The following is a 17107-nucleotide window of genomic DNA, read 5'->3' as shown; positions in this document are numbered from 1 at the left end:
AGTGGTTACCAAAGGGGGAGGGGTGGAGGGAGGGCAAAATGAGCAAAGGGGATCAACTATTCAGTGATGGATGGAAACTGAATTTTTGGTGGTGAACACATTGTAGAGTACACAGAAGTAGAAATATAATGTTGTGCACATGAAACATATATAATGTTATAAATCAATATTACCTCAATAAAATAATTAAAAATTATCTTTGTTTATGTGCCCCCAAAATAAATAAATTTTGAAAGAGGAGCCCTTAGAAAGAAAAGGGGACACACAACAATGGGGTGGGTCACAAAATCCTAAGGGCCAGGGTCCATCTATCAGTCAGTCACTGTAAAAGCACATTTCTGAAAGCCTGCGTTGAATAGGATGTTGAACACAAGATCTCTCAGGTAAGAGAGCTGGCAAAAGGTCTGTTATGGGTTTAACTGCACCCCCCCCACACCAAAAAAAAATCCGTATGTTGAAGTCCCAGCACCTAGAAGGACAGAATGTATCCTTATTTTGAAAAAAGGTTTTACAGAGGTAATAAAGTTAAAATGAGGTCATTACGAGAGACTCTAAACTAATAGGACTGTTCTCCTTATAAGAAGAGGAAATGTGGACACAGATACATATACATGGTATACATATACATATACAATATACGGTATTGACCACGTAGCTGGCTATCTACAAGCCAAGGAGAGAGGCCTAGATCATGAGACAACAAATTTTTGTCGTTTAAGCCACCCAATTTTGGTTACTTTCTTACACTGGTCCTAGTAAATTAACATATCTCCAAAGGCCAAGACAACTGGTGTCAAATACACCCATATTCTAAAGTGGCAAACAAATGGTACCAAACGCGTCTGCCAGCATTATTCCATTAAACTACCACAGAGACGTAAAAGAATTGACATAGAAGAAAGAAAAAAAAGAATTTTTCAAGAATTCTGCCAGTGGGCTGGGCATTTTCTAAACACTCATAAGGGAGGGATAAGATTGTTTCCCCCTTGCTGCAATCCGTTGAGCTGGAGAGAAAATGACTGAGGCCGATGAAGGTTGAAGGACACAGGAACTACTTTGTGACTCACACATGTAAGATCAAGAGGTTGAGGCTTGAGGTGCCCCTGGAGAAAGGACAGTTAGTGCATCTCGTGAGCGAACAGCAATTCCGAAGAAAGATATTAATTTCTTGGGTCAACATGTTGTCCTGGGAAAAAGAAAAGCCTGACAATTACTTCATGGGGAGGCCACCCAAGAGGACTATCTGGTAAAGAAGACAACAGAAGAGAAGGTCACAACAGGCCTAGGGATTGAGGGAGAATCTAAGAGACAAGTCAGAGGAAAGGCACCGCATGTGACAGGGGCATGAAGTCTGAGGTCCCTGAAAGAGAAGGAAAACGTTTCCCGAGTGCATCACATCATGGTGTCCTCCATATCGCAGAGCCTGTCTCCACACTACAACTTAGCCAACCATGTCATGGTGTGCTCTTTTCTCTGAGCCTTTCTCTCTCTGAGGAACACATCAGGGGGAGAAGAATGAGCAAGTGGTCAACTGGAGAGCAGACTGAGAACAGAAAGGCACACTCACATATACACATCACTTGCAGGATTCCAGTCTTCAGAAAGGACCCAGCTGAGAATGGAAGATATTTTCCAAGATTCGGGAATTGAGGTTTGGATTAATAAAACAGGACAGTCTTCTTACCAAATGGAAGTGGTGACAGAACATTTTGCTATGTAAGAACAACCAGAAAAAGGATGGGAACCTCCTGGGCTTTCCTACAAAACATGGGAAGAACTCCCCAAATCATTTTCCATAGGGGAAAAGAACACAGATAAAGTTACTTTCTTTTTGACCCCACTGACATCAACTCAACAGGAGCTCAAAAGAAGAAATAGTGGGCTTCCCTGGTGGCGCAGTGGTTGAGAGTCCGCCTGCCAATGCAGGGGACATGGGCTCGTGCCCCGGTCCGGGAAGATCCCACATGCCGCGGAGCGGCTGGGCCCGTGAGCCACGGCCGCTGAGCCTGCATGTCCGGAGCCTGTGCTCTGCAACGGGAGAGGCCACAGCAGTGAGAGGCCCGCGTACCGCAAAAAAAAAAAAAAAAAGAAGAAGAAATAGTGACCAAATTCGAATCTGACTATGCTCTAAAGTTTTATAACAACACAGAAGTCATAGTGAGGACTGCAGGAAAGCCATGCATGTTTGCACTATTTGATAACACAAGGTAGGAGATTAAGACACATTGTGTCTTAATCTTCTTCCCCAAAACATATACTTCTATTATTTTTAAGGGACCTTTGAAATCACAAAAGAAAAGACACTCTCTGAAAAAACTCCCTGGTTTAAAGACCCCTGCATGGAGGTTGGGATACAGATAAGCAATGAAATGATGCACTTTTAAAATTATACTCATGAACCTCCAGAAAACTCACCTCCTGGAAGGGCCCATCCATAAACATGTCAGTCCTCATTCCAACATGAGAATTATCTCCACATGCAGTCCAAAGAAAATCTTAACCATGCAGACGGGAACTTATGAGGCACGGTGGTTAGTGCCCCATTTTCCGTACAGCTGAAAGCTTTGGCAACCTTGGATGCCTTCAAACCTTGACCACTGCATAAACCTCCGGATTATATCAGAGGCAGGATATTGAGTGCTACCCTAAACACCTCTGTTCTTCAAACCCAGCACAACTAGCAGGGCTCCCTCAACTGCCAGACAAAAAGGAAGTTGAGGTTTTGTATTTTTAAATTTGTCTTTTAAAATATGAAAAAAGTAGTCCCTTGAGAAAACCCACTTGTATAAAGTCCCCTGTTTGAAGGATGGGGTTAAGTTTGGACGAGAAATGATCCTCCACAAAAACAAGGAGGCTACTAACCCAGAGACCTAAAGGCAGTTATATATATGATGAGGTCTGCACGTACTCTGACAAGTCACAGAACACCAGGATAAAGGGACACTGGGTTACATCCACATTGCTGGTTACGCCCACAGACGGGTTCCTAGATTACTCCCAAATCATCACCATTTTATCACTTTCTCCTTTCCTTATTCTCTACTGTTCCCCACGTCTCTTGTGTTCTCATTCATTTTGCTGAGTGATATATACCCAAAAAAGCAGTGATTCTCTGACTGAAGACAGGACCCCAATCATTAAAAGAAACTTTCACAGGGTTATCTGGGAAAGAAGAAGACTAGTAGAATCCATTTCCACATACTCTTTTCCCATACATATGGTTTCCTACATCAGATGGGCCCAAGAATGACTATGGAGCACATCCAGTGTCTCTTCCCTCCCTTTCACTGGCAACTTGTCCTATTTTGACCTTCAGGTTCTCACCTATATTCTTTTAAAAGGGCAGTGTAACCTTATCAGTCTCCAGATAAAGGGGATTAAAAGTCACATGGAGTAAATCTGTCAAAGGAAACTGAGTCGCTAATAGCTCATGCCATATGGGTAAAACAAGGAGATGGGGCTCCCTGAGGTACCACCACCAGCACTCACAAAAGTTCGGATCACTCTTTCTACTTTGGTGTTTGGAGACCTAATATCACAATCCAAGTGGCAGAAGGAGTACAAAGGCAGGGAATTCATATTTCCTAAATTGAAAAGCTACACGTATTGGTCACCAGGATTGAATTAATACCTGAAGCTGGAATCAAATCAATAGCCAACAAATAACCAAGTCTTTTCAGGGCCCTTTGCAAATACAAAAGAGGCTCCCAGAGAATACCAGGAGAATCTAAATACCCCCACATGACAGCTGGGGGATAAGTTTGGACGGGAGATAATCCCTATGAAATTCTCTTCGAGAGTGATGCGGAGGCATTTATTCCAGAATGAACTGAAATACTCACATATGTGGCAGAGTCTTCATGCACCCTGACCATAAAAGAATGAGGGGATGAAGCGATACTGGCTTTCCCCCACTTTTGAGGTAAGCAAACTGGATGAGGAAGTGCACTCAAGTGCCTACAATTAAGGGTGTAGTGGGTGAAGGTACTGTGCTTCTGACATGTCTCTGAAAGCCTGCCTTCATAGGATGATCTAAGTGACACATCCTCAAACGTAAAAGTTTTGCTAGAGACTCCAAAGGCCAAAACAATAAACACAAAGTACCTGATATTCCACAGCAAGGTTCTGAGGTATCTTACCAAAAATTAAACCAAAAATGGTTCAGCTGGCATTAGCCCACTGCACAGGCTTCTAGGATATAAAAAGTTGAGTTGGAAGGAGGAAAGGCATTTTGGAGGGAGTTGTCAGTTTAGCAGACATTTTCTTACCAATCCTGCCTCTGGGCCTCCCTCCCCTTTGCCTAACCTTGCAATTAAACATTCTATTTAAATAGGAGGTACCAGCTGGGGAAATGCCACGTTTAGAGCCCAAATTTATTTTCTAAATTGTGTGCTCCACTGGGTCCAAAATACTGGTTTTCTATCTATCTTACTCAGTCTAATCTCAGAGAATCTATGCAATCTGGAACGATATGGGGCCTGAAAAATCCAGTGAAATTCCCATGAAGCTGCCGACTACTGGGTTTGTTTTCCTCTGAAGGTGACACCATTGTCTGCTTGGATGTGATAGGGGAATAAAAATATAAAATACAGTCCTAATAAGAGTCCTTGCGGGCTTCCCTGGTGGCGCAGTGGTTGAGAGTCCGCCTGCCGATGCAGGGGACACGGGTTTGTGCCCCGGTCCGGGAAGATCCCACACGCCGCGGAGCGGCTGGGCCCGTGAGCCATGGCCGCTGAGCCTGCGCGTCCGGATCCTGTGCTCCGCAATGGGAGAGACCACAACAGTGAGAGGCCCGCGTACCGCAAAAAAAAAAAAAAAAAAAGAGTCCTTGCATATTGCTCCATTTGTAATGCAGGCGGGGATGTCAGTGCCATTCTTTGTAAAAGCATCTATTACATCTGTGGCCAGAGGGACCCTGGAAAGGAGATTAGGGTGTCACATCTAGTTCTCCTGGCTATAAGATATGGAGATCTCTTTTGTACTTGTGTGTGGCTGTCACTTGGGGCACATTTAGCAGGCTACCTTGGTCTCATGTGCTGGAGTTACTACGTCTTATTTTGGGGCCAGATTCTGAATTGAAGATGGACTACCATGCCCTGTGTGGTGGTCTATTCAGGTGACCATGATCCTAACTTTGGCAGTTCAGGTCTGATGAGCTTGATGATCTCACTGATTTTCACCTTGGAAGGGTCCTTATCCATGTACCTCCACGGAGAACACAAAAATAGGTGTGCGTCTTGGGTAATGTGCAGACGATTTTTGTTTCCGGGGAGCTGAGATACGGTGATCCAGTCGGCACACTGTCAGACACCAGACCAAACTGTAAACTCACAGATGACTGCCCATGAGTGATTGAAAACGTAAAAAGGTGCATTTGGGGGGATATTTTTCCAGGGCAAGCACCATAGCCCGCATCTCCACTTTTCTTTGGGTTAGACAGCTTCCGCAGCCCACTACAACCCATCTGCCTTAAACTTGCCTGATGAGCCCATTCATTAGACGCAGCACCCGCAGGAGCCTAGGTGTATGGAAGCCACCAGAGGCTGACGTGCTGCCACGGTATCTGTATCTGAGACAGCTACCTCTGGAGAGTGACCGGCTATCTTTCCCTGCACCTCTGAGACACCATTAGAGCTCAGTTTGCTTCTTCCCTAAATATACCACTTTCACATAAAATGGACATTTCCTGTACAATGCCCATTTCGTTGATATTCTCATCTGGGACCAATGCCATGAAATGGGAGCCAGTGTGTAACGATCCTTGCTCTTGCTTTGTTACTCTCTAGAGGTCCACTAGCACCCACTAACAAGCCAACAATAGTCTCTCAAATGGGGTACATCATGTGGCAGATTCAGGCAAGGACCATGAACAAACCCTTAAGAGTGCCATTGCCTAGTAGACCATATTTTTGCCACAAGTTCCATTCTGCATAAATGTCAGCCACTGACAATTTCCCTAAAAATATGCTGCATAGATGACTGGCCCGAGGGGAAGGGTGGTCTGTACAGCCTGATGGGTAGTTTCTAATGCAGGATGTTGGTCAACTCCAGTGCTTGTCAGGTAATCATATGTATCGGGCTGAGCTGGATCCTCATGTAAACCATGACGTGCACCCAATACTGAATGAGGTTATCATATGCTCTTGCCCCCTTGTACAATCCCCCTTGTCTTCCTGGATATCTCAAAATTCATTCTCTTTACTCCTTTCTTTCCCCTTTTCTGTTTCTGTCTAGTTTTCTCCAGGTATCCCCTGTTCTCACTCATTATGCTGAGTGATATCTCTAAATAACGCAGAGACTAAGTAGAGCTGGGCAAGGAGAATCCTAGTCCCATTTCCACATATTCATCTTCCATATGTCTGGTTTCTGAAATTAGATCTGCCTATGAATGGCCATGGAGAACTTCCAGACTCTCTTCCCTCCCTTTCTGCAAGAGACTTGACCTATACTGATATACAGGGTCTCACCAGTATTTTTCCAAAAGGGCATTGTCAACTTAGCAGCCTCTAGGTGAGGTGGCTAAAAATACCATAGAGTAAATTTTTCCAAGAGGGACTTCCCTGGTGGCACAGTGGTTAAGACTCCACGTACCCAACGCAGGGGGCCCAGGTTCGATCCCTGGTCAGGGAACTAGATCCCACATGCATGCCGCAGCTAAGAGTTCACCTGCCACAACTAAGACCCAGCACAACCAAATAAATAAATTAACTAAAAAAAATTTTTTCCAAGAAGTTGGGGCCCAGATGGCCAACATCATAGGGAGCGCAACCTGGGTCAACATGGAGATAGGATCCCTGAGGTGCTACCACTTCACATGCAACCTTAGGATCATGCTTCCAAGCATGAACTGTATTAAGATTTTGTGTTTCTCAGTTATTTCCACTTCAATACATAGAGAAGGTATTAAACTATCTCCGATATAAAGGTGAAGCAATTGAGGCACAGAGAGATTTAATGTCTCTCCCAAGGCCACCAGGACAATAAGCAGAACCTAAATCACCTGGCCCCAAAAGCAAGAGGAAGAGAAGGTTTCACATCAGATGCAGGTGCCATCCCATGTCCTGAGCAGATAAAACTCCCCTTTCACAGTTATTCTGAGAATACAGCAATACACAGGCACTACCACTTTACCTAAAATAAGTAAAGTACAAAAGGAAATGCACTCATTGTGCCTACAATGAATGGTGTAGCAAGTTAAGGAGGTGCAAGTCAGACATGTCCCCAAGTCTGTATTGAACAGGATGTAGAAAGCAACATGTCCTCTACTGTAAGAGATATGGCACAGACTCCAAAGGACAAAACATTAAATGCCCAATATAACCATATTCTAAAGTGAAGTGCTGGGCATCTTGCCAAAAAACTGATCAAAACTGGTTCTGCTGGCATTAACCCATGACCAAACGCAAAGACACAAAATAGTTTAGTTGGAAGAAATATAAAATTTTCAATGAGAGTTGTCGATGTGGTAGGCATATTTTGCACCATCATGACTCTGGGCCTCCTTACTCTGCTTCTAAAAGACATAATTGTATGTCAATCCCAGTCTCCCAATTCCTCCCACCTCCCCCTTCCCCCCTTGGTATCCAGACATTTGTTCTCTACGTCTGTGTCTCTATTTCTGCTTTGCAAATAAGATCATCTATACCATTTTTCTAGATTCCACATATATGCATTAATATATGATATTTGTTTTTCTCTTTCTGACTTACTTCACTCTGTATGACACTCTCTAGGTCCATTCGCATCTCTACAAATGACCCAGTTTCGTTCCTTTTTATGGCTGAGTAATATTCCATTATATACATGTACCACATCTTCTTTATCCATTCACCTGTTGATGGACATTTAGGTTACGTCCATGACCTGGCTATTGTAAATAGTGTTGCAATAAATATTGGGGTGCATATGTCTTTTTGAATTATGGTTTTCTCGGTATATGCTCAGTAATGGGATTGCTGGGTCATATGGTAGTTCTATTTTTAGTTTCTTAAGTAACCTCCATACTGTTCTCCATAGTGGCTGTATCAATTTACATTCCCACCAACAGTGCAAGAGGGTTCCCTTTTCTCCACACCCTCTCCAGCATTTGTTGTTTGTAGATTTTCTGATGACGCCCATTCTGACCGGTGTGAGGTGATAGCTCACTGTGGTTTTGATTTGCATTTCTCTAATAATTAGTGATGTTGAGCAGCTTTTTATGTGCTTCTTGGCCATCTGTATATCTTCTTTGGAGAAATGTCTATTTAGGTCTTCTGCCCATTTTTGGATTGGGTTGTTTGCTTTTTTGATATTGAGCTGCATGAGCAGTTTGTATATACTATTGATACTATGTATAAAATAGATAACTAATGAGAACATACTGTATAGCACAGGGAACTCTACTTAATGCACTGTGGTAACCTAAATGGGAAGGAAATCCAAAAAAGAGGGGATATATGTATATGTGTAGCTGATTCATCTTGCTGTACAGTAGAAACTAACACAACATTGTAAAGCAACTATACTCTGATAAAGATTAATGAAAAAAAGAAAATCGGATAGGAAGGCTTTGAGGTGTTTTACCCTAGAATTACAAGTGCAGTGCTTATAGACAGAAAACCAGTAAACTAGAACAGAAAGTCAATAGATAGTACATATGAAACTAAAAACAGGAAAAATCTGACATCTCAAACCATTCAGGGAAAGAGAAACTGCATAAAAATAATCTGCAAATGTATCAGATACATAAATGTAAAAAAAAAACTGAAATCACACAATTACTAGGATAAAGTATGGATGATTTCCCCAACAACCTGTTGAGAAACTCTCTAACTATGACTGAAAATCTAAGTGCAATAAAATAATCGATAATAAATAAATAAAAGACATAATTAAACATTCTTTGTAAATGGGAGGCTCCCTCCTGGGGAACTGCCACATTTAGAACTCAAACTAGGTTTCTTAAGCAAGTGTTCCACTGAAAACTGAGCAGCAGTCATCCCTTTCTCTCTTTCAGTTTCTTCTATGAGAATCCAAGCCATCCTGCAGTGGTACCTGCTACCTGGCTATTCAACAGAGCATCACCGATCCAGCAAACATCCCAAGTAGCTCAAAATACTGAGTATTTCTTCCTACAATCAGGCATCATTGTCTGATTGGATGCAGCCAACGAATCCCAAAATGAAGCAAAGTCTAAGTCTATTACAGAAATTCCCCAATCTGCCCTGAGAATGGGTTTGGCAATACCATACTCAGAAAAGGTATCTACTGCTGCCTATGATCAATGGTATACTTGAAAAGAGAGAATACCAGCTCTAGCACGTTTGTCTCTGGGACCTAGAGATCCCCTCTACTCAACTGTACAGTTGGCACTCTGCACATTTCCAGGATTCCATGGCCTCATGTGATGAAATCTCTAGGTCTTGTTTTGGGCCAGGTCCCAAACTGCAGATGAATTACCACTGCAGTTGGCACTGGTCCTAACCTGGGCAGGACATGTCTGATGAGCTTGTTGATTCCACTGAATTTCCCTCAGAGGATCTTTATCCACGGGTATTCATAAAACACATGAACAGACGGTATGCACCTTTAGCATTCTGCTGATAAGGTTCACTCCAACAAAGGCTAAAACTTGATCATCCAGTCTTTCAGCTGCTAGCCACCAGCCCACACTACCAAGACATTAACTTCTACCAGGAGTCGGTAAAAATGTAGCACGATGCATTTGGGGGCTTATTCTCCAGGACAAGCACCACACCCCAAACTCTACCAATTGAGCAGAATTCCCATTGCAGGTACAGGTGTAAATGCTTTTCTTTGGTACTGTGCAGCTACATTGGCTCACATTCACCACTAGACTTTAATTTAGTGGATAAGTCCATAAACTAGACCCAACCACCCACAAGAAACTTGGTATACCAAAGCCACCAAGTAGCCTGAGTTGATGACTCAAATCCGTACATCTAAGAGAGCCATACCTGGAGAGTCACTGGATACATTTTCCTATAGCTACGAGACACCACTAATGCCCAGTTAACTTCCTTCCTTGGTGTGCCACTTCCACATAAACATGAAGGCTCATTGGGTTCTAACAACTTTATGCGTTTCTCATGTTACCAATCCCTTGATAGGGATACGAGGGTTTAAAAACCCCTGCTATTGCTTTGTTGCTCTCTCGATGTCCATCATTACCCACTAACAAGCCAGCAACAGTCTTTCAAATGGAGTGTGCTCAGTTGCGGTGTCAGACTAGCACCAAAAACAAAAGCACAAATGGCAACATTACCTTGACATCCTCAAAGAGACTGAGCTGCTGAGCTTCCCCGGTGGCGCAGTGGTTGAGAGTCCGCGTGCCGATGCAGGGGACACGGGTTCGTGCCCCGGTCCAGGAGGATCCCACATGCTGCGGAGCGGCTGGGCCCGTGAGCCATGGCCGCTGAGCCTGCGCGTCCGGAGCCTGTGCTCCACAACGGGAGAGGCCACGGCAGTGAGAGGCCCGCGTACTGCAAGAAAAAAAAAAAAAAAAGAGACTGAGCTGCCAATGTTAGACATTATATTAATGACAATTTCAGAAACATTTTTGAGTGCCTTTAGTGGCATTAATAGACTATAAGCCATTATTTCACTGATGTATGACTGTGAACAATGACATATTAGAAAGGAAAAACAAAACCCCAAAGTGCATCATTTCCTTATTTGGGTGGCTATTTCTTAATATGTGACTGGTTAATCTAGTGCCAATTACTAAGAAGTTGGACCAACTCTCTAAAGCAGACCATCTGCTGCTCTTGTCCCTTCCAATCTAAATAATGTCATCCATGTAATGGTACTGGGACACCTGTGATGAGGTTTCAGCCTTCTGTGCTTTCTGACCTATCTGCTGGTGGAAAACTGCGGGTCTCATCGCATTGCCACATTAACGTATAACATACTCTGACCCATGAAGGCAGACTCTAATCACAGAGGTTCCGTGGGAGTTGAAAAAAGCATTAGCATGTCCATCACTGCACACAAGACCCTTCAGTATGCACAATGGAGTCCGAGAATGTTATGATATCGGAACTATAAAGGCCAGGAGGACTGCTGCCACACAGAGCTTCATCTACAATGAGGCATCAAGTACCCTTCATTTTTAATCTGGCTGCCTAGGGATACTGTAGGTGGTACAGCTTCTTTAAGCACATCCACCTCCATTAGTCCCTTGGTCAATGTAGAGATCTTCTTTTATACATCCTTCCAATCAGAACTCTGCCCTGCTTTACTGATACCTCATGGCTGGGTTGGGGCAGCCTGGTGGGCTCCCAGTTGTCCACTTGTCCCACTACCACTGTTCTATCGTGGCACTTCCCCACTGGGAACACCCCTACAATCAAGAAAAGAATTACATAGACTTAACACAACTCTTCCCACACTCAAGCAGTACTGGTTACAACAACGTGTGTGCGTCTTGATCAGCTGTGTGTTTAGATCTGGCTGGGGAGTGACGTGCCTCTCCACCTCCCACAGAAGTTAAGTTTTGTGTTCTCCATGTGGACACACAGACCCTGAGAAAGGGAATGTGGTAAGCCTTTCACTCCGAAGAAGGAGGAACAGGGATTATTTCCCCCTTACTTCAAGCAAAGGACAAAGAGCTTCAGAAAGTCTGTCTTATGTCCTGTGGAGTCTGCAAAACAACCACAAGACAATATGTGGCTCATGCAATGAAGTCAAGTACCGGGGGCTAGAGCTGCACCTGCCGGAAGATACGGTAAGAACGCTGGCCTGGGAGTGCACTGCGCTTCCACCACATGCACAAGAAAGGACTGTGCTTTTCCTGTCCGCGTGTGAGCTCTGCAATGGTGAATGACCTGAGCCTGCATTAAAATGAAAGCACTAAAGAGGATCCCTTGGGGAAAAAAGCGAAGCAAAACAGAGTGGTGAGTCACAACATTCACTGGTCTAGAATGAGCCTAGTGCCCCGTCAGAGAACAGGTACATTCCTGAAAGCCTGCATTGAACGGGAGTCTGAACACATGCCCGCTCAGGTAAGACATCTGACAGAGGCTCACTTATGTGTTAAACTGTGTTCTGCCCAAAACTCACATGTTGAAGCCCTAACCCTCCAGTGCCTCAACATAAGACCTGATTTGGAGATAGGGTCATTAGTGAGATAACCAAGTTAAAATGAGGCCATTAGGCTGGCCCTCATCCAATGTGTCCTTCTAAGAAGAAGAAATGTGGACACAGGCACATACCCAGGGAGAACACCATGTGAACATGAAGATAGCCATCTACAAGCCAAGGACTCAGTCCTGGAAAACCCCTTTCCCTCACATCTCTCAGAAGGAATGAACTTTGCCAACACCTTGGTCTTGACTTCCAGCCTTCAAATGATACAATAAATTTCCATTGTTTAAGCCACCCAATTTGTAGCACTTTATTATGGCAGCCCTACAAACTATTACAGACTCCAAAGACCAAGACAATAAATGTCAAATACTTTCATATTCTAAAGTGAGGTGCTGGCCAGCTTACAAAATAATGCACTCAAATGGGTTCTGTCAGCACTAGCCCATTACCCAACACAGAGATATAAAAGAGTTGAGGTGGAAGAAGGAGAAAAGAAATGTTACAGAGAGTTGTCGACAGGGTGAGCATTTTCTCCACACTTATGAGGGAGGGACAAATATTGTTTTCCCCTAGCTGCAAACTGGTGATAAAAGCTACAGAAAAGCTAACTGATGCCCATGGGGGTTGAGAAACACAGGAACTAGTGTCTGACTCACCCAAGTAAAACCAAGAGGGTGGGTCTGGATGTCCCCTGGAGAAAGGACAGGAAGCATGCACCTGGGAGTGAGCAGCAATTCCACCATTTACAGATCTCTGATTTGCTCTTCTCCCTAAGCCCTTCTCTATCTGGGGATTGCATTGGTGGGGGACGGGGACAGTGAGAATGAGCAATTTGTCAACTGGGGAATAGATGGAAGATAAAAAGGCAGAAGTGGGTTGAAAATATGAGAGAAAAAGAGGCCCCCTGAGAAAACTTACTAACGCAAAAAACCCTGCTTGAAGGGCGATAGAGAAATTCACAGAGGAGATGCTTCTCCAAGAATAACAAGAAGGTTACTAAAGAAGACATAGCTGAAGTAGTCACATAAGTGGCAGGGTCTGCATGCACCCTGACAATCCAGAGAAGGATGAAAGGAAACTGGGTTACATGCATATTGTACCCCACATTGTACTCAATTTCTCCCGTCACCCCCCTTTTCTCACTTCCTTCCCCTTTTCCTGCTTTCTCTCCTTCTCCCCAAGTCTCCCATGTTCTCATTCATTATGCTGAGTAATAGCTACAAAGAATGCAGTGATTCTCTAACTGAAGACAAGCCCCCAATAATTCAAGGAGACTTTCCTAGGGGTAGCTGGGCAAGGAGAATTCCACTAGAATCCATGTCCACACACTTATTCTATATGAATGGTTTCCTAAGTTAGATCTGTCCACCAATGAACATACAGTACATCCAGAATCTTCTTTTCAAAATCAACCTGTCCCTTTTTTTTGCTTTACGCGGGCCTCTCACTGTTGTGGCCTCTCCCATTGCGGAGCACAGGCTCCGGACGCACAGGCCCAGCCGCTCCGCGGCATGTGGGATCTTCCCAGACCGGGACATGAACACGTGTCCCCTGCATCGGCAGGCAGACTCTCAACCACTGCGCCAGCAGGGAAACCCGACCTGTCCCATTTTGACCTACAGGATGTCATCTATATTTTTCCAATATGCCACTGTGATGTCATCAGGATCCAGAAAAGGGAGTCGAAAATCCCAAAAAGTAAAATGTCAAAAGCATCTGGGATACTAACCACTCAGTCCATATGGGAGCTCGGGTTAAAATCAACATGGAGATGAGGCCCTTTGATGTACTGCTACCACCCCACATGCAAAGTCGGGATCAAACTTCCTACCTTGGGGTCCTGGAGGCCAAACATGCCACAAACCAAATGACTGAAGGAGTACATATACGGGGAGCTACTTTTCGCTAAAATGAAGGACTACACACACTGGTTGTTGGGATTGAATCAATACCTGAAGCTGTAGTAAAGTCAACAGCCAACAAATGCCAAATCTTAATACAAAAGAGGCTTTCCAAGAACGCTACCTAGTATAAATATCCCTCTTGAAAGGTGGAGGAGAAGTCTGCAGGAAGATAACTCAAACTGAAATTCTCTCTAAAAACAAAAAGGAGGCATTGCCTGCAGAGAGAGCCAAAGGCAGTCACATATGTGGCAGGGCCCTCCTGCACCCCACCTATAAAACGATGGGATGAAAGAATACTGACTTCCCTCCACGTTTGAGGATAGGTAAAGTGGATAAGTTAATGTCCCTGTATTATAAGAGCTTTGCCAGATGCTCCAAAAAGCCAAAACCATAAATGCCAAGTAACCCACATTCTTAAAGTGTGAACTCAGCTACCTTGCCAGAACCTTGAACAAAGCTGTTTATGGAGATATCAGCCCATTGCCCATCTCTGGGATATAAAAAGTTGAGGCGGAAGGAGAAGGAAAGGAATTTTGAAGGGAGTCACCAGCATGATAAGCATTTTCTTCCCCGTTCTGTGGGCCTCCTCCACCACCTTCTCAACCTCATAATTAAACCTTCTATTTAAATGGGCTGTACCAGCTGGGGAAATGCCACATTTAAAGAACAAACTTGCTTTCTTAAGTGTGTGCTGCACTGGGAACCAAGCACCGGTTGTCCACTTATCTTACACTGTCTCTTCTCTAAGAATCCATGTAATCTTTCAATGGCACCTGCTGACAATGAATGACATGGGGCATGAATAGTCCAGTGAAAGCCCATGAAGCTGGCCACCACTGGGTACGTTTCCCTCTGAAGGTGGCACCACTGTCTGATTGAAGTTGGCAAATACAAATATAGAAGTCCAAATAAGAGTCCTTGAGTACTGTCCATACTTGCTATGTGGACAGGCACATCAATGCTGTTCCCTGAAAAGCTGTCTACTCCATCGACGGCCAGGGGTACCCTCGAGAGGAGGTTAGGGCACCAAGACTGGTACTGCTGGCTATGGGACCCAGACATCCCCTCTCTACTTAACTATGCAGCTGGCACTCCGCACTTATTTCCAGGATTCCTTGCCCTTAGGTGCTAGAATCACTAGATCTTGTTTAGTGGTCCAGGTGAAGATGGATTACCATGCGCTGTGCGATGGCCTATCCAAGTGACCATGGTCTTAACACGGGCGTCACAGGTGATGAGCTCCTTGATTCTACTGACTTTCATTCTTGAAGGGTCGTTATCCATGGGTATGCACAAGGGCCAGAAATAGGAGGTGAGCATCTTGGGCAATATGATAATAATTTTTGTCCCCACAGGGGCTGAGACTTGATCATCCAGTGATTATGCTGCCTAACACCAGCCAACACTGTCAATCCATGGGTTCTTGCCCAAGAGTTAGTCAAAATATATCCAGGTGAACTTGGGGCGGTGTTGCCCAGGGCTAGCACTGCACCCCATCACTCCATCCATTGTGTAGAATCGCCTTTCCCATGCACAGATGCAAGCAGTCTTTTGTTAGGTTGTAAATCTTCCACAGCCCACTACGACCCATCTGCCTTTAACTTTGCTGATGTTTTCATGAACCATATCCAGGCATCCTCAGAAACCAGGGTGTACTGAAGCTACCAGAAGGCCGAAGTGCTGACATACTGTCACATACACAGTCCAACTAAGAGTCGTTGCATAGATTTCCTCCACTGCCACCAGAAGGTGAGATGTTAGCAAAGTCTCTGCATCTGACACAGCCATATCTAGACAGTGACTTCTTCTTGTACCTGTGTGACACCATTAATGCCTCGTTTACTTCTTTGTTAAATCTACCACCTTCACATAAGGTGGATATTTCCTAGGCAACACCCACTTGGTTGGTGTTCTCATTTGGGAGCCACCCCATGGTATGGGAAAAGTCAGGGGGTAACAACACCTGCTCTTACTTTTTTTTTTTTTTTTTTTTTTTTTTTTTGCGGTACACGGGCCTCTCACTGTTGTGGCCTCTCCCGTCGCGGAGCACAGGCTCCGGCCGCGCAGGCTCAGCGGCCATGGCTCACGGGCCCAGCCACTCCGCGGCATGTGGGATCCTCCCGGACCGGGGCACGGACCCGTGTCCCCTGCATCGGCAGGCAGACTCTCAACCACTGCGCCATCAGGGAAGCTCTGCTCTTACATTTTTACTCTCTCAATACCCAGAGGCATCCACAGCAGGTGAGCAGCAGTCTTTCAAATGGGGGATATTGTAGCAGTTTCAGCAAGGGCCACAAACAAATCCCAAAAGGTGCCCTTGTCTAGTGGCCACATCTTTTTGCCACAGGCTCTACTTGGCATAAATGTCAGTCACAGACACTTTCCCTCAGAAGTACTGCACAGTACTTGCCTGAATGGAATCATGCTCTGTACAGCTTGTTGGAGAGTCCTGAGACAGGTTGCTGGTCAAATTAGATGCACTTTAAGATGTATAATGTCATGGGCTGAGCAGGATCCTTATGTGAGGTATAAAGCACATCCAGTACTGAGCAAGCTTATCATAAGCTGTGCAAAATGTGGTCTTCTACAAATTTTTAGGACATTTGCTTTTACTGAATAGACTCATCGATTGTTTGTAGACATCAGACCACATGGTTTCCAAGAACTATGCTTGGGAGGTTGGCTGCTGATACTTTTTTTTTTTAATTTATTTATTTTTTTATTTATTTATTTTTGGTTGCGTTGAGTCTTCGTTGCTGCGCGCAGGCTTTCTCCAGTTGCGGCGAGTGGGGGTTACTCTTCGTTGCGGTGCGCGGCCTTATCATTGCGGTGGCTTCTCTTGTTGCAGAGCGTGGGCTCTAGGCACGCGGGCTTCAGTAGTTGTGGTACATGGGCTCAGCAGTTGTGGCTCGCGGGCTCTAGAGCACAGGCTCAGTAGTTGTGGCACAGGGGCTTAGTTGCTCCGTGGCATGTGGGATCTTCCCGGACCAGGGATCGAACCCACGTCCCCTGCATTGGCAGGCGGATTCTTAACCACTGTGTCACCAGGGCAGTCCCTGGCTGCTGATTCTTATAGGGTTAATCTTCAAGCTCTGGTTACTCAGATATTGGACTGC

General features: G+C 44.7%; 1 protein-coding gene across 1 annotated transcript in view; it reads right to left on the bottom strand.

Annotated features, from left to right (window-relative positions):
* Window positions 1–17107, bottom strand: part of LOC111167506 (uncharacterized) — a 247214-nt gene that overhangs the window by 215119 nt on the left and 14988 nt on the right. Inside the window, exon 4 of the mRNA XM_089904681.1 lies at window positions 10265–10481. The gene's annotated coding sequence lies outside the window, so the exon portion shown is untranslated. The remainder of the gene's footprint in view (window positions 1–10264; window positions 10482–17107) is intronic.

The sequence above is a fragment of the Delphinapterus leucas genome, chromosome X (assembly GCF_059928025.1).
Source record: "Delphinapterus leucas isolate spDelLeu-1000000601 "Yukka" chromosome X, BTC_Dleu_Yukka2, whole genome shotgun sequence".
NCBI classification, from domain to species: domain Eukaryota; kingdom Metazoa; phylum Chordata; class Mammalia; order Artiodactyla; family Monodontidae; genus Delphinapterus; species Delphinapterus leucas.
Note: the sequence above shows the minus strand (reverse complement) of the source record. Positions and strands in the feature narration are given on the sequence as shown.